General features: G+C 39.1%; 1 long non-coding RNA gene and 1 other non-coding gene across 2 annotated transcripts in view; one reads left to right on the top strand and one right to left on the bottom strand.

Annotated features, from left to right (window-relative positions):
• Positions 1-391: 391 nt before the first annotated feature.
• Positions 392-498, top strand: LOC136210156 (small nucleolar RNA R71). The gene has a single exon (XR_010677864.1). It is a non-coding gene; the product is annotated as a small nucleolar RNA R71 (small nucleolar RNA).
• Positions 499-15,034: 14,536 nt separating this feature from the next.
• LOC136209064 (uncharacterized) overlaps positions 15,035-18,555 on the bottom strand; it is a 31,594-nt gene continuing 28,073 nt past the window's right edge. The window contains exon 7 of the long non-coding RNA XR_010677382.1: positions 15,035-15,488. This is a non-coding gene — a long non-coding RNA (uncharacterized lncRNA). The remainder of the gene's footprint in view (positions 15,489-18,555) is intronic.

Here is an 18,555-nt window from a genome sequence, read left to right on the forward strand (position 1 = left end):
CTGCATCGATGCACCTGGTTTAGTTCCTGGGCAATCTATGGGTTGATGGGGTCCACTGCAAAAATCATAACCATCGGGTGATAGGATCTCCATAGGGGCAGAGAGCTGCGTGTTGACTACTGAGACGTTCATCTTTCCCATCGTTTTGACCGATTGTTCCATTTGTGAGGATAATTTGGTTATTGCCTCACTGTTTGCATCATGCGTGACTCTCTTTCCATGACCTCTCACCGAGTGCCAGTTATAACTAGTATTGACCACTCTTTCAATTAGCTCATACAATGCTTGAGGTTCAAGTTCCTCCGGATTCCCATTGGCAACTGATTCAATTTGTATCGTGTATGCGTTGGTCACTCCATTATAGAAGTTTTGCACTTGCATCCACATGGGTATGCCATGATTCAGTATTCTTCTCAACAGTTCTTTATATCTTTCCCATGCTTCATATAAGGATTCATCCTCTTCTTGAAAAAAATGTGAGACTTCATTCCTCAACTTTATTGCTTGTCTGGAAGGGAAATGTTTCATCAAAAATAGGGTAGCCATCTCCTCCCAGTTCGTGATAGATCCTGGTTGTAGATTCTTCAACCAATTCTTCGTCTTATCCTTCAAGGAAAAAGGGAACAGTTTGAGCCGGATAACCTCATCGCTACCGTTTCTATGAGTACGGAATGTGTTGCACATCGTGACAAAGTCTTGGATGTGAGCATTTGGATCTTCATTTGGGTATCCCCCAAACTGCATAGCTGTTTGTAACATCTGAATCATTGAAGCCTTCACTTCAAACATGCGATTGCCTTCATTTGGTATTGCATGATGAATGGCCTTCAGTGGATGGTCTAGAGTATCCTTCATCCACAACCTCTTGTTACCATTATTGTTATTTTCGTATCCATCATGACCTTCCTCATGATTCTCATCCTGTCTCTGATTTGGTATTTCGATCTCGCGATCCATTCTGATGCGTCTAGCCTGCCTAAGTAGTCTTCTCCTTCTTCTGTATGTTCTCTCTATCTCAACGTCTATAGGAAGGATAGGAATACCTGCTCTTCACATACAAAACTAGCAATCGAAAACCAAAAACTAGACAAACAGATGGTTATCAGGTAACAAAATAAGCATACGTATTCTTCAAAACTTAAGTTAAACAATCCCCGGCAATGGCGCCAAAAACTTGGTGTGTAAAATATGGACGCTAGCAAGTGCACTAGGTCATGTATAGTATTTGGTAAGACCAAGTGTCGTATTCCACAGGGATTGGACTTTAGTGAGAAGAACAAGTTCCCTTAGGTGTTAGATACAATTCTTGAGTGGGTGAATAATGTGAACTTTAACACAAACAAAAGCAAAACGAGAATTAAGATAAATGAATCCAAGATGAACAAACACAGATCTAGCCATACGCCTAACGAAAAACTGTGCCTAACTTTTATCGTTAAATGAAGTAGATCTATTTTCCTGAGTTGGGTCTCTCCCTCATCGGTCACTAAGGTCCGGTGTCCCATTTTCAAAGATTCTAAGTAAGTGATATTAACCAAGTGTCCTTGTGCTAACATACAAACAAGCATTAAGCAACAAGAAGCATTCATAAAGAAACCCCAATATGTGGTAGTTTTCGTATCCGTCCACTACAACATATGCCGATTAGCTGTTTCCATTACGTCGGAGCACCGTCGTGCCATCTTCGGTAACTATAAAATAGACTCGATCTTAATCTATTCTTTAAGCATGCTAATAACACTCAATCATGGATAGAAACACTTCATTCATTGATAAAAGATACTTACAGTCGCCGTTTAAATGGCTGGCTAGGCCTGCAGAAGAACTACTCACTCATTGTCATGAGTGAACAGTTTGTTCCTCCCAAAAACTTTCTTTTGACAGAAAATAAAAACAGAGAATAAAACTAGTGGTGGCGGTAATACCGAGATACCTATTACAATAATATTCCTCCTATTTATACTCCCTTTACATCAACCCTAATTACAAGGGTAAAGAGTCATAAAAAGGTAAAAACAAGGACAAGTAAACAATCCTCCTACACTTGGCGCAAGATGGAAAGTTGTCTTGCATTCCACGTTTATCTCTCTTTCTCTCTCCTATAGCTTGCTCGACCCGCGCGTTTATCCGTTTCCTTCCAAATGACCTGTTAATGCCGTTGTTTAAGCTGTTCTGTTCTACTGAAAGGCTGTTCGTGAGGATTCCTGATTCGAACTGTAATTTCTGCCTGTTTCTTCCATTTCTGGTTGAAAACTAAGTCTTTGAAGCTCTTTTCCATGAGTGATCATCCTCAATTATTAATTAAAAACCGTTGCCAAAGACCACCAATGGCATCCGTTTTTTATTAAAACCGATGCCATAAGTGATCTTTGGCAACGGTTTTAATTAGAAACCGTTGCCAAAATTAAGATTTTTGGCGTCGGTTTTACAACCGATGTTAGGCATTGGCGTCGCTAATTATGGCAACGCTTTTAAAACCGACGCTTAGTGTCAAAATATACCGTTGCCAAATGTTGTTTCTGTACTAGTGATACATCGAGACGTTCATTTTACTTGTTTAGGTAGAGTTAACTCTAAATAGATAGATTAAGTGAAAACTCCATTTCGACTCTTAATCTATCAGCTTGCAAGGATTTAGAGTTAAGTCTCCACAAGTGATCATGGATACATCTCCCATTTATCAGGAGTGATGAATGCTCAATCTAATATTAACTATTCTGCAATTACTTTGTGTGATACCCAACGCCTTCCCGCACACACCTTATGATCCTTCCTGTTATGGACCGTGTTTGAACAGAGTCAAAGCATCACACTCCATAATCCAAAATCACTAATTAATATTCATTTGAGTCTGAGGATTACTTATACCTACTAATACCAATGTGATAAATAGGTGACATAGGATAAATTCATCCATCCTCTTATCACAAGCCGGGTCCCCAATCCTAATGAACTCCTTCACCGGATCCATGTAATTGTCTAGATATCTCCATATCTAAAGCTTGTGAGATCGGCTCTTTGTTTATAACAGAAGACATTATTACATGCAAGTCTCAACAGTATTATGTTAATCCCTATGTAAACATATTACTTAACTTGGGATGGTTTTAAGTTTATTAGTTTATTATAAGGTTTGGTCTCAATTCATGCTTGTATGAATACTTTATAATCACTTTAAATAAAATTCAGGATTTTCTTTTATTTGACTTAATTAGTTCTTAAAAGATGAATGCCTTTATATAGTTAAAACAAACTATATTTTATTAAAACAACTGATATAAAAGAACAATTCATTGAAAATGTTTATATCCTAAAACAATTGTCTATAGGACATAAAACCCCAACATAGTTGCCTTGGAATCATCTGACAAGATATTCCAGTTAGCATCACTAAACCTTCAAGGACTGCTCTTTTAAGGTATCTCATGACCTTTTCAATAACATTCCAATGCTCAACACTAGGTCTACTAGTAAATCTTCATAATAATCTCACGACATAAGCTATGTTGGGTCTAGTACAATAAGTGGCATATCAGAGACTGCCAATTATGCTAGCATACTCTGATTGTCTTACACTGTCTCTAGTGTTCTAAAAACGTTTTACACTAGGTTCATAAAGTGTGCATGTAGGTTTATGATGTAGGTCGTTTGGTAGGTGTATATATATGGATGGGTGGATGTGGTAATATAAGTATAAGATGTGTTACGTGTGTGTGCTTTAAACTCTACTAGATGCTACTGCTTAGGGGCAAGTGTACCCTGTCGTATCAAGTAATAATCCGGTTAAGACCAGGTATTGAATCCGCGGGGTTTATAACCACAAGTATTAAACTACTCGGTTCTATTTGTTATCTAAGCGGTGTATACTTTAGGTTGGTTTGGGTGACGACTACAAACTACTCCTAAACGATTGGTGAGACAGATTTATATAACCGAAACTTTAAAGAAGTGATACGGGTGGCGATAAGTTATAAATATAATAAACAAAGACTCTGAATATTTACGATTGATGATTTACGCTTACAAAGATGACTACGTGTAGACCGACCGACCCGTGAAGTGCTTAGACTACGTGATTCCTCCTAAAGGCGTGTCTAATGCTGGGGATCAAAAACTAGGGCCCATAAGTTCTGTGGCTTGTCAATTCCTATGGTTTCCGGTGCATCATTTCCGGTAGGGCAGCACCTATATGGTTCCCTAAAGATAACCCGCAAAGGGCGCCGGTAATCGTGCCCCCCTACACAATAATCAATTACAAATATCAAAACAAGTAGTAAATATCAACACGTATAGAGAAACAGAAATTGCAAATCATATATTATAAATATGGAACGCGTAAATGTGGAATACAACCAAGCCTAGTACATAGGAAGAGTACAAGCTAATTAGCAAGTAGAAAGGGAAGAATCGGCCCTTGGAACTAGCTCACCAGACTCAAGGCCGTCTCTTAGGTCTTGGAGGTGGAACTCTCGAGCTTGGTGGAAGAGGATGGAACGGAACTTCGATAGAGTGACGGGATAAGTGAACAAGCTCTCAAGGTGGTAGAGTTTAGTTACATAAAATCTGAATGAAGAAATGAGTGCTAATCACTCTTATTTATACACATCAAGTTCGGGGGTAAAATCATAAATACACAAGTTACAAGTAAGAATTCACATTTGCAATGCAGGTTTCACATGGCACGCCCCGCGTGGAAGGGAGGACGCCCCGCGTGTCTGCCATTTACCCATCCCATTAAAGCTTTCTCTTACACGTGGACTGATTTCAAAGGAGTTGACTCAACCATGCTCCGCGTAGACCGGAGTACGCCCCGCGTGGTTGAGCTCGTAGAACTTAATATTGAAGCATTTCTCTTATGCGCCCCGCGTGTATATAGGAACGCCCCGCGTGGTTGAGCTCCTGGAACAAATGTCACTCTTTCATACCTTGCACGCCCCACGTGCTTTGCTCTACGCCCCGCGTGGTAGGTGTTGACTGTGTGGGAACGCGTGGGTTGACTGCCGTGACTTAGTGGGAATTGCTCTACGCCCCGCGTGTAGTATTCCACGCCCCGCGTACTTACTGAATTATCAATTGTTCATTCTTAACCCGTACCTGCAAAATACGACTTCCAAGAACCGAATTAGCTTGATGTTTTATTTTTCTGAAATTAATCAAAAATAAAGGAAATTCATTAAAAGCATAAGTTTTATTTTATTTTATTATTTATTTGAAAACACACTTATTTTTGTAATTAAACTTGATTATTAGCTCAAAATTAATCCGTAAATCACGCTAAAAGATAGGGACAAAATGTCCCTATCAACCTCCTCGGACTTTAAAGTTTTACTTGTCCTCAAGTAAAGGAAGTCGAAAGACAGGGGATTGAGACAATTAAGAAAGAAACCTCCGGTTGGTTTAACCAAGTGTGTGATTTCAAAACTAAGGTTTTACAAAACGTTTTCAATGAGCACTTACGTAAGCGGATGAGTGGCCAAACTTATTTGAAACCTTCATGATCAAACTTAATAGGCAATATTAACGGGGATTGATTATCTTTTGAGAACTCAATTGTACCTCACCAAGGTATTTTACTCTTTACGCTCAATTTTTGGTGGGTTGGTGTTTGTACGCTCTTCTTTGTACTTACTCAAGGTCATCTCAAGTTTTCATGTTCATCCGAGTTTTTCCACCTATTTTATGATCGGGCAATATTAAAAATGAATCCGGAGGGGGGTTGTAATGTAGGCGGGCTTTTTAGTGGTAAGTGGTTAATATTAGGAACTCGAGTCCGAATACCGATTTTGGTGATTGCATCATCTTTTTATTGTTTTGTCCTAGCAAGCACGAAAGACAGATTTTGAAATTGCTCAAATGGAGCTTGAGAATGCCTATTTTGCTCTCTATTTTTGCTTTATTTATTTTTCTTTTCTTTTTTATTCGAGGGCGGCACAAAAAATATTTCAAAGATTATTTGCGCTTTCTTGCTAGAGTAGCTTGTTTCGGGTCTTTTTGATGCATTTGACTTTGGTATTCGAACAAGAGGAAAAAGGGTTACGTGTTAAAAGGGTGTTAGCAAAGAAGTGGGTTAATACGCTCGAGGGGGCTTCCTAGAGGTTTATGAAAACGAAGAAAAAACTAATTAAGAAAGACTTAGCCTAAGTGGGTTCGTTTTATCATCTATTTCCCTTTTTACCAAAACAAATGTACTTAACTCGGTATTTGATGCAAACTCTATGAATTGAGTGAAGCAAAAGCCCTCAAAATGTTGTGAAGAAAAATAGAGGTCTCGTACGAACTCTTTTAGGCTCAAAATTCCTCACATGAATTTTGGGTTTATTTGTGTACTTTCTGTTGGTCCCGTATAACGTGACAAGGTTAGTTCCAAGGGGGGGGGGGAATAAGAACTAATTAAAATTTTGTCTGTTAAGGCTGACTTCTTTTCTTTGAGAAAAACATTTACACAGCGGCGCTAAGTAGTTTTAAGACACAAGCTTAGTCAACTGGTGACTAAGTCTGTTTCTTTCCTTGAGTCAGGAGATAGCACTTGAGACTATTCCTGAACTCAGCTTCTTAGTGCACTTAACTCAGCGTGAGTTCGTTACTTAGTCAGTTTTATAGCAAGCAATATATAAAGGAGTTTAAAGGTTAGAAATATGTTACTCAGCAGACATATCCTGGTTTGGCCTCTCCGCCTACCTCCAGTCCCCGGAACTCGTTCCGAGCTTTTTGAATCCTCTACTGAGCTCTTTAAAGGTAGAGCACGAAACCTTTTACAACAGAAGCTGAGTATACAAGAGTACATTCCTCTATTCCTCTACTCACTCCTATAACTACCGATGAGTACTATAACCGAGTACTCAGCTTCTCCTTTCTATTCTTCTATAAATGATAAGTGTTTGTCCTAAACAACAATTGCTAAGACACCTTAGATGAATAAAATCACTCTAGACTTTTACACAATGATTGGAATTGGTATAATATTTGCTTTGCTTTTCTCACAGAACTTCAAGTATGAATTTGGTCAGCGTTTCGACTTGATTGAAGATCTGCATCGAATGAAGCATTTGAAAGGCCTATTTGTAGTGACACTTCAAGCACCGGTGATTTCGAAATTCGAAATAACCGTTGGAGGCTAACGGCTTCCTGTCGCTTTCACTCAGGACGTGCTCAGTGTCGTTGGGCAATGAGATTCTTGTATCTTCTGTCTATGGCAGTGCTCAGCAGCTTTTCGTCAGATGAACAGAATGTTTTGACATTTATAGTAAAGTCTTCTAGACAGCTTACTGCGTCTTCTGAGCTTTACCCAAAGTAGAAATACTTTGTCTCTAAGTTGGTTCTGTTCTGCCGCTGACCTGACTACCTTGTCGCTTAACTCAGCAGCTTCATCTTGAAGCTATTTGGTCGAAGGCTTCTCGATCCTTCTTCATGCTGATCTGGCGTTTTACTTGATACGACTGCATTTTGTCTTCCTGGGCCGTGAGGTCTTGATCTGTTGACTTGGGCTTGACTTCCTCTTATGGGCCTTTAGGCTTTTTTATCTTAATGTCTTATAAATCAATTAACTCAACATTGAACAAACACATTAGTGTGAATAAATCAAAGCATTTAAATTTAATGTGTTAGAATATTTTTATCATTCACATAAATAATTTTGTCAAATCAAAATCATATGGAAAGGTGTTTCAACACTTTCAAGTTCTCGTAAAATTTTGCAAAATCCCGTCTTTATTGCCTTTTTAAATTTCACTATAGAGGTAACTCGTGGGTTAAGACTCAATGCTTTTGTTAAGTGCAAATCTCGACTATGCATAAACTCCCTAGCTTCGAAATCAAGACTTAAATTTCTTAATTAGATCAATCCTTTGTATTTTAACGTTTTTACTTTTAAGGACAAATAATGGAACTTTTAATTAATTTCTGAGGGAGGTGATGTGTCTGGAGAATTTTGAACCAATAAATTAGTTTAATTATTTTGTTTATTTTTATTTTTATTTTTGTTTTTGTTTTTATTTTTGTTTTTGTTTTTGTTAGTGCAAAACAAACTCTAGTGCGGGGTTGCACGGCTCTCCGCATGACTAAAAAGACGTTAATTCCAAAAACGTCTCAAAGTAAGACAAAACAAAAATAAAAACATAAAATAAAAGGATTATTGTATGTTAACAAGGTCCCTACAGATCTATTTTCACGCGGGGCGTATTGGTGAGTACGCTCCGCGTGAAATGCCTTTTATCACATTTCTCCTGGTAGAGACTCTTTCACGCGATGCGTATTGGCGGGTACGCTCCGTGTGAACTTTGGCTAAAGAGGGATTTGGTTTTTCTGCTTAAAACAACGAAAAATGAAATAAAAAAAGAGGTTCAAGAAACGCAAACCGGTGCTACGTTTATAGTCAGAGTAGCTCGACTTTCTTGTGAGTGCTTAGGGAGCTTGTAAATAAATGGTTTCGTCATGAAGCGGGAGGGCTCCTCCTCGGTAGATTTTCAATCGGTGGCCATTTACCTTTTGAATTGTATTGTCGGGACTTTGGATTTCCACGACCCCGGATGGATATGCGTTGATGACCGTGTGTGCTCCCGACCACCAGCTGTTTAACTTCTTAGGGAACAGTCGAAGGCGAGAATTATATAAGAGGACTTGATCCTCTTTGTGGAATTCCCGAATCTGCACGTGCTTGTCGTGCCATTTTTTCGTACGCTCCTTGTAAAGCCTTGCATTTTCGTATGACCCTAAACGGAGCTCGTCGAGGACATTAAGCTGAAGGAGGCGATGTTCCCCTATAACCTGCGCATCAAAATTTAAAAACTTCAAAGCCCAATATGCCTTGTGTTCTAATTCTACTAGTGATTGGCATGCTTTGCCGAAAACCAATCTGTAGGGTGACATCCCGATAGGCATTTTGAACGCCGTTCGGTAAGCCCAAAGAGCGTCATCGAGCTTTAGGCTCCAATCTTTTTTAGAGGCGCTAACCATTTTTTCTAAAATGCGTTTTAATTCCCGGTTAGATACCTCAACTTGCCCACTAGTTTGCGGGTGGTAGGGTGTGGATACTCGTTGTGCAACCCCGTATTTATGTAAAAGTTGGTCGAATTGCCGGTTGCAAAAATGGGAGCCCCCGTCACTAATGATAGCCCGAGGGGTCCCGAACTGAGTAAAAATGTTTTTCTTAATAAATTGTCCTACCGCCTTGGAATCATTTGAGGGTAGAGCCACATCCTCCACTCATTTGGAGACGTAGTCAACAACCACTAGAATGTAGGCGTTGTTATGCGACTTAGGGAAAGGTCCCATGAAGTCTATCCCCCAAACGTTGAAAAGTTCACAAACTAGGATCCCCTGTTGGAGCATTTCATTTTTATGGGAAATGTTCCCGCTCCGTTGACAAGGGTCACATGATTTGACGAAGTCTTGGGAATCATTGGACATGGTGGGCCAATAAAAGCCGCATTGCAAGACTTTTGCCATAGTTCGACTTGGGCCAAAATGGCCCCCCGGCTCTTGGGTGTGACACATTTTCAATACATGGTTTACCTCCTCCTCTGGTATGCATCTACGAATAATATTATCAGTACAAGATTTAAATAAAAATGGTTCTTCCTAAAAGTAACTTTTAGCATCTTGAAATAATTTCTTACGTTGCTCGTAGGTAAGGTGAGGGGGAAGAAAATTACCAGCCTTGTAGTTTGCCATGTCGGCATACCAAGGTAGAGGGGTTGCCTCATAAAGTGTCTCATCCGGAAAGGTTTCATTGATCTCCACGAGTTCCGGAGATTCGGCTTCCTCGTTTTGCAATCGGGAAAGGTGGTCAGCCACAACATTCTCTATTCTTTTCTTATCTTTTATTTCAATGTCAAATTCTTAGAGAAGGAGAATCCACTGTTCTAACTGAGGTTTGGGATCTTGCTTGGTCATTAGATACTTAAGAGCTGCGTGGTCAGGGTACATGATAATTTTTGATAATACAAGATATGATCTAAATTTATCAAAAACAAAAACTACCGCAAGCATCTCTTTTTCCGTGCTTGAATAATTTTGCTGGGCCTCGTTGAGAGTTTTACTTGAATATAAGATTGGGCAGAAAATCTTGTCCACCCTTTGGCTCAAACAAGCACCTACTGCCAAATCGCTAGCATCGCACATTAGTTCGAATGGGAGGTCCTAATTTGGTTTTACCATGACGGGTGCGTTGATTAATTTCTCTTTAAGCGTATTAAATGCGTTTAAGCACTCAGAAGAAAATTTAAACTCTACATCCTTTAGGAGTAATTGTGTCAAAGGGGGTGGCTATTTTGGAGAAGTACTTAATGAACCTCCTGTAGAAACCCGCGTGACCCAAGAAACTTCGGATTCCTTTCACATTAATTGGTGGGGGCAATTTTTCAATTACCTCAATCTTGGCCGGATCGACCGCGATTCCCTCCTCGGACACTTTGTATCCCAATACTATACAATCTCGTACCATAAATTGACACTTTTCCCAACTAAGTGCGAGATTAGTGTCCTCACATCGTTGAAGGACTCTATTGAGATTGTTTAGACAACTTTCAAAGGACGACTCGAAACCCGAAAAGTCATCCATAAAGACTTCCATGAAGTCTTCTATCATGTCGGAGAAGATAGTCATCATGCACCTTTGAAAGGTGGCGGGGGGGCATTACAAAGTCCAAATGGCATCCGTCTATATGCAAACATCCCATAAGGACAAGTGAACGTTGTTTTTTCTTGATCTGAAGGATCAACGAGGATTTGCATATATCCGGATAATCCATCTAGAGTACAAAAGAATTGGTGTCCTGCCATCCTTTCCAATATTTGGTCAATAAATGGTAAGGGAAAATGATCTTTGCGGGTGGCTTCGTTAAGTTTCCTATAATCTATGAATACCCGCCACCCCGTTACCTTTCTTGTGGGGATTAGTTCCCCTTGATCATTTTCCGTTACCGTCCAGACTCACCCATTGGCTATCGGAGATAGGAAATATTATACCTGCGTCGAGGAGTTTGATTACCTCAGCTTTCACCAGCTCTTTTATGTTTGGGTTGAGTCATCGTTGAGGTTGCACAGAGGGTTTGACTTCCTCCTCCATAAAAATGCGGTGTGTGCAAATGGTGGGGCTAATTCCTTTGATATCATGAATGGTCCACCCAAATGCTCCTTTGTGCTTTTGCAACACTGCGACCAAGGCCTCCTCCATTTCTTCTGTCAAAAGGGAATATATAACAATGGGTAAGAAATTACGAGGTTGTAAGAAAAATATTTCAAATTAGGGGGCAAGGGTTTAAGTTCCAAAGTCGGGGGTTCTTCTAGAGACGACTTTGGCTTAGCTTTACTATCCCGGTCCAAACCCTCGAATCGATTCCTTGCCCACAAACATTGTTCTATCTTGGAGGAGTATTCGAAGGGCTTATTCAATGGCTCCTCATCCATGTGCTCGGCATTACTTAAACCCGAAGATGTTTCTATGTATGACCTATCACACAATTCTTCAACAAACATATCAATAGCATCCATAGAATTTAAAAATTTGCAATCTTCCATGGCATTAGAGGGAAATTTCATGGAATCGTAAACATTGAACTCTACCTCTTCATCTTGCAACCGTAGTATGAGTTTACCTTTATGGACGTCTATGAGAGTTCGTCCGGTTGCGAGAAATGGTCTACCTAAGAGGATAGGTACCGAATCGTCCTCCGCCATGTCGAGCACTACAAAGTCGGCGGGGAAGATGAATTTATCCACCTTTATAAGGACGTCCTCTACTACTGCTTTTGGTCGGGCGATTGATCTATCGGCCAATTGGAACGTCATATTGGTAGGCTTTGGTTCTCCCAATCCGAGCTTCCTGAAAATGGACAAAGGCATTAGATTAATACTAGCACCTAAGTCACACAAAGCCCTACTAAATTCAACATCCCCAATTGTGCATGGAATGGAGAAGCTCCCTAAGTCTTTGAGCTTAGGTGGGAGTTTATTCGTTATTATCGCGGAACATTCTTCCGTTAGCGCTACCGTTTCATTTTACTCTAACTTCCTCTTTTTGGCAAGTATCTCTTTAAGAAACTTTGTGTAGGCGGGCATTTGTTCTAATGCCTCCGTGGTGTGTTAAATACGGACGCTAGCAAGTGTACTAGGTCGTCTGTAGTGTTGGAAAGACCAAGTGTCGTATTCCACAAGGATTGAGATGGAAGTTATGTGAAATATTACCTTAAACAGATGTTCGAATTTGTGAAATATATTTGAGGTTGGTTTTGTGATATTTCTATACTAATAAAACAGTAAGTAAATGCATAAAATAAAAATAACAAGATTAGCACAAACTCAGAACAGTTAACTTCTCGAACAACCGTTTCATTAATAGAAGCATACATAAAGTTCCTGGTTCAGGTCTCTCCCTCGTTTATCACTAAGGTCCGGTGTCCCATTTCCAAAGATTCTAAGTAAGTAAGACTAACCAAGTGTCTTTGCGTTAATCTCACAAACAAGCATTAAGTAACAGGAAGCATTCATAATGAAACCCCAATATGTGGTAGTTTTCGTGTCCGTCCACTACGACATATGCCGATTAGCTATTTCCATTACGTTAGAGCACCGTCATGCCATCTTCGGTAACTATAATATAGATTGGATCCTAATCTATTCTTTAAGCATACTAATAATAACCATTCAGAGATAAACCTGCTTCATTAATAAAAACAACATACTCACAATCACCATTAGAGGTTGGCCAAGCTTGCTAAGATGGTTGTTCCCTCATTTTCATGCGGGAACAACCTCGAACACCATAAAAGAAGCTCCTTAAATGGAGGCTGGAAATATATTGATAAGATGGTATGGTGGCTCCTTACAAAGAAGAAATATGAATCTATTTATACTAAATAAAGTTCATCTATGTTAAAAGGGTAAAACTGTCAAACAACTGTTTAAATCAGAAAAAGCAATTATTCCTAGCCATTAGATTACATACATGTGTTAGGATGGTGACAAGTGGTGGATTACAGCTGTATAGCACTTCTCATCTCTCTTATCCTTTGTAGATCCGCGTGTCAACCCGTTTACCCACTTTTTGACCCGAATCGGAACGACGAACAACTCTTCGATACTTTTGCACAACTGTTCGATCCTTTCGCACAACTGTTCGATCCGTTCGCACAGCTGTTCTATCAGAATTGATATTTGCAGACGCTGGATCTGCGTATAAGTCCATTTACCCACTTTTTGACCCGAATTTGGATGGAAACAGGCTGTTCGATCTTTCTGCTCAACTGTTTGCTTGACTTTGGCTGTTTTGTCAGAATAGCTATTTTCAGCTTGGATTTGGCTACAAACTTGGTCTTTTATGCTCTTCTTCATGAATGTTCTAGCCAATAAATCTTTGTCCAATATACTCGTATCACTCCGCAAACATAATGTTAATATGAAGTTGCTTAAAGATTTCTAAGAACTTACTGTATTGCTGATCCAACTTTCCTTCTTTAATCTTTGAGGGAATGGGAGCTTTGTTACATAAGTCCCGATTGGATCACTAATATTTTTGTTATTATCCGAGGAAGTTGAAATTTTTGGATCCGAACCGGGGTTGCTTACCTCTTCCAGTTTGTTACTTACCTTTAGAGCGGGTTGTATCACCTTTGGAACCGGTGGTTCCAAAGCCTTACCACTTCGGAGTGTTATTGCTCGTGCGGATTCCCAACCCTTTGGGTGCAGGTTTTGTCCGGTGTTTATCGGGGGAGACCCTTGTCTCCCCTCTTGTTGTTGGCAATTCAGTTGGGCCACTTGTTGCCCCAAATCCCTGTAAAAAGCTTCAGTATCAGCAAGACGGGAAGATATTTCCTTAATGAGATTAATTACCGTAGAGTCTTGCATGTTGCTAAGAGGTAGAAAGGGTTGTCCCTCGTGGGAGTTGGGAAATGGACCAAAAGTATTAAAAGAAAAATAAAGAAGAAAATATGAACAAGAAAGAATGTTGTTAGTATATAAACAATTTATACAGAGAGAATGCTTAGACTAACAATAAAAAGTTTTGGTCTAATATTGCAAGAAAATATAAATCCCCGGCAACAGCGCCAAAAACTTGATGTAGGTCGTCTGGTAGGTGTATATATGTGGATGGGTGGATGTGGTAATATAAGTATAAGATGTGTTACGTGTGTGTGCTTTAAACTCTACTAGACGCTACTACATAGGGGCAAGTGTACCCCGTCGTATCAAGTAATAATCCGACTAAGATCGGGTATCGAATCCGCGGGATTTATTACCACAAGTATTAAACTACTCGGTTCTATTCGTTATCTAAGCGGTGAATACTTTAGGTTGGTTTGGGTGACGACTACAAACTACTCCTAAACTATGGTGAGACAGATTTATATAACCGAAACTCTAAAGAAGTGATACGGGTGGCGATAAGTTATAAATATAATAAACAAAGACTCTAAATATTTACGATTGATGATTTACTCTTGCAAACACGACTACGTGGAGACCGACCGACCCGTGAAGTACTTAGACTACGTGATTCCTCCTAAAGGCGTGTCTAATGCTGGGAATCAGAAACTAGGACCCATGAGTTCCGTGGCTTATCGATTCCTACGATTTCCGGTGCGTCACTTCCGGTAGGGCAGCACCTATATGGTTCCCTAAAGATAACCCGCAAAAGGCACCGGTAATCGTGTCCCCATACACAATAATTAATTACAAATATCAAAACAGGTAGTAAATATCAACACGTATAGAGAAACAGAAATTGCAAATCATATATTATAAATATGGAACGCGTAAATGTGGAATACAACCAAGCCTAGTACATAGGAAGAGTACAAGCTAATTAGCAAGTAGAAAGGGAAGAATCGGCGCTTGGAACTAACTAACCGGACTCAAGGTTGTCTCTTAGGTCTTGGAGGTCGAACTCTCGAGCTTGGTGGAAGAGGATGGAACGGAACTTCGACGGAGTGACGGGATAAGTGAACAAGCTCTCAAGGTGGTAGAGTTTAGTTACATAAAATTTGAATAAAGAAATGAGTGTTAATCACTCTTATTTATACACATCAAGTTCGAGGGTAAAATCGTAAATACATATGTTACAAGTAAGAATTCACATTTGCAATGCAGGTTTCACATGGCACGCCTCGCGTGGAAGGGAGGACGCCCCGCGTGTCTGCCATTTACCCATCCCGTTGAAGCTTTCTCTTACGCGTGGACTGATTTTAAAGGAGTTGACTCAACCATGCTTCGCGTAGACCGAAGTACGCCCCGTGTGGTTGAGCTCTTGGAACTTAATATTGAAGCATTTCTCTTGTATGCCCCCCGTGTATCTGGGGACGCCCCGCGTGGTTGAGCTCCTAGAACAAATATCACTATTTCATACCTTGCACGCCTCGCGTGGTAGGTGTTGACTGTGTGGGAATGCGTGGGTTGACTGTCGTGACTTAGTGGGGATTGCTCTATGCCCCGCATGTAGTATTCCACGCCCCGCGTACTTACTGAATTATCAATTGTTCATTCTTAACCCGTACCTGCAAAATACGACTTCCGAGAACCGAATTAGCTTGATGTTTTATTTTTCTGAAATTAATCAAAAATAACAGAAATTCATTAAAAGCATAAGTTTTATTTTATTTTATTATTTATTTGAAAACACAATTATTTTTGTAATTAAACTTAATTATTAGCTCAAAATTAATCCGTAAATTACGCTAAAAGATAGGGACAAAACGTGGGTAAATTACATACGTGGTGTACAATTTTTACTCGTAATCACACTTTGGTGTACAACCAAAATTTTGTAACACTAAACTATACAACCTTTTAGTGACCTCCCACTAAAGTGTACAACAGGTAATTTTGACCGGTCAACGCCTGGTCAACACGCCACCTCATCACTTTTAACCTCCTAACAAATAAAATGGATCCCACCTAATACTAAATAACTAATTTGCCCTTAATTATATTTTCTTTATTTTTTTTATTTTTTTTAATATTAATTCTTTTCTCTCTCTCACCTCCGTGAAAAACGTTTGCTATCTCTCACCTCCATGCCTACAACACCGAAAACATTTTTGCATCATATCAGAAATCCTAAAGAAAAAATCAATCCTAAAAAACTCCCTAATCAATCCACTCTCATGATCCCTAGTGCCATTTCTATTGAAAAGAAAACTCCGGAGACGGAGCGACTGAATACATTTCTCCGCGAATCTGAATCTGTAAATGGTAATGTCCGAGGCCGGTTTGAGAAGATGATAACGGAAGCACATGATAGTGTTTGTGAGGCTATTGAGGCTGCTGATGGAGTCGGCAAATTCAAGAGGAGATGATGAACGACGGAGAAGATGAACGGCGGAAGGGAGAGAGATGAATGGTAGAAGGGAGAGAGAAAATGGTGGAACGAAAAAATGAATTCCAACCCTTGATTTTCAATCTTAATTTCAAGTTTAATCCAAATATTATAATCTATTTTATGTTTGAGTTTATGGTTTTTCTATATTTTTGGTTTTTACAGTTTATGGTTTTTCTGGATTCAACAGAGAAGAAGAAGAAGGAGCCAGTGGAAGAGGTTTCCCGCGGAAGGGAGAGAGAGAAAAGAATTAATATTAAAAAAAAGTAAAAAATAAAAGAAAATATAATTAAGGGTAAATTAGTCATTTATCATTAAGTGGGATCCATTTTATTTGTTAGGAGGTCAAAAGTGATGAGGTGGAGCGTTGATCAGGCGTTGACCAGTCAAAATTACCTACTGTACACTTTAGTGGGAGGTCACTAAAAGGTTGTACAGTTTAGTGTGACAAAATTTTGGTTGTACAACAAAGTGTGATTACGGGTAAAGGTTGTACACCACGTATGTAATTTACCTTTGTCCCTATCAGTTTACATTCAAAGTAACTATATTTCTTTAGAATCTTCTCAATGCAGTGAGATTGATCTAAAGAGGTTCCATTTCCAGACCTAGTTATCTTGATGCCAAGAATTCCATTTGCTTCTCCTAGATCTTTCATGTTAAAGTTTTCACACAACATAGACTTCGCAGAATTCATAACATAAATATTAGATCAAAAAATAAGCAAGTCATCAACATATAAGCATATAATGGTGCAAACACCATTTTCATATCTATAGTAGAAGCATTTATCACTTTCATTCACCTTGAAGCCATTTGAAATAACCAGATTATCAAAATTTTCATGTTATTGCTTAGGTGCTTGATTTAGGCCATAGAAAGACTTATCTAACTTACACACTTTATGGGCTTGATCAAAGATTTTAAAGACCTCAAGTTGATCCATATAGACCTCTTCTTCTAATTCACCATTCAAAAACACAATTTTAACATCCATTTGGTGTATCACATGATTGTGTACAGAAGCAATAACAATCAAAACACTATTAGATGTAATTCTAGTAACGGGTGAATAAGTGTCAAAGAAATCTACATTTTCTCTTTATCTAAAGACTTTAAGCTACAAGGCGAGCCTTATATTTATCAAATGAACCATCATGTTTCAGTTTCTCTTTAAGGATCCATTTACAACCTATTAGTTTGCAACCTGGTGGTAAGTCTTGTTGGGGTTTAGTGTCCTTTAGACAATTGTTGTAGAATATAAACCAGTTGTAAATGAATCGTTCATTATCATTTCTTTTATAAGATATAGTATGTTTAACTATATAAAGGCATTTATCTTTTATAAGAACTAATTAAGTTAAATAAAAGAAATCCCAAAGTTTATTTAAGTGATCATAAAGCGTTCATACAAGCATAAAGTGAGACTAAACTTTATAATAAGCTAATAAACTTAAAACAACCCCAAGTCAAGTAATATGTTTATGGGATTAACATAATGATAGCTCCCATTTGTATAGGGTTTTTAGGATCATTTTAGCTCGTTTTTGCTTTATTTCCTTTTAATTTTATTATCGTTTTGTTATCTTTTAGTTAAAATTAGTAATTTCCGTTATTTTTGGTATTTTCTGTGTTTTCAGGTGTTTTTATGCCTATTTGAGCATTTCTGAACCAGACCCAAGCCTATTGGAGCATTTCCGGATTATTCAGGGACCGTCAGAGCACTTTTGGGATTCATCAGGGACCATTGGAGCACTTTTCGGAAGGCTAGGGACCTAAATAAATAAAAGCCGGAGCAAAATTGCCCATTTAGGACCTGTCTAGTCGAGACACTGCATGTCTCGTCGAGACAGACCCTCGTCTCGTAGAGACACTCCTTGTCTCGACGAGACAAGGCGGGGAAAGGCGCACCAGTGCCTTCCCCCTTGCTGGAATGCGCGAATCGGGCCCTAAAAGCCCATTAAAACACTTTGTAATTTTCCTTTTTTACCCTTGAGGCATTAGGGTTTCCTCCCTAACTCTATAAATAGGGAGCTAATCCTAATCCTTGAGGGGGGATTAGCCATTCAATAAATCAGAGAGCCGCTAGGGCTTTCTCTCCTCCACTATGTAGGTTTATATTTTCGTTTAGATTAGATTTTCTGCTTTCTAGATTAGGTTTATTTCTGTTTTGTCTTTTCTTATTGAAGAACAATTGACGGGAGAAGCTCCTCATCTTCTATTTTTAGTAATCAGAATCGACAAGC

This window comes from Euphorbia lathyris, chromosome 10 (assembly GCF_963576675.1).
Source record: "Euphorbia lathyris chromosome 10, ddEupLath1.1, whole genome shotgun sequence".
NCBI classification, from domain to species: Eukaryota; Viridiplantae; Streptophyta; class Magnoliopsida; order Malpighiales; family Euphorbiaceae; genus Euphorbia; species Euphorbia lathyris.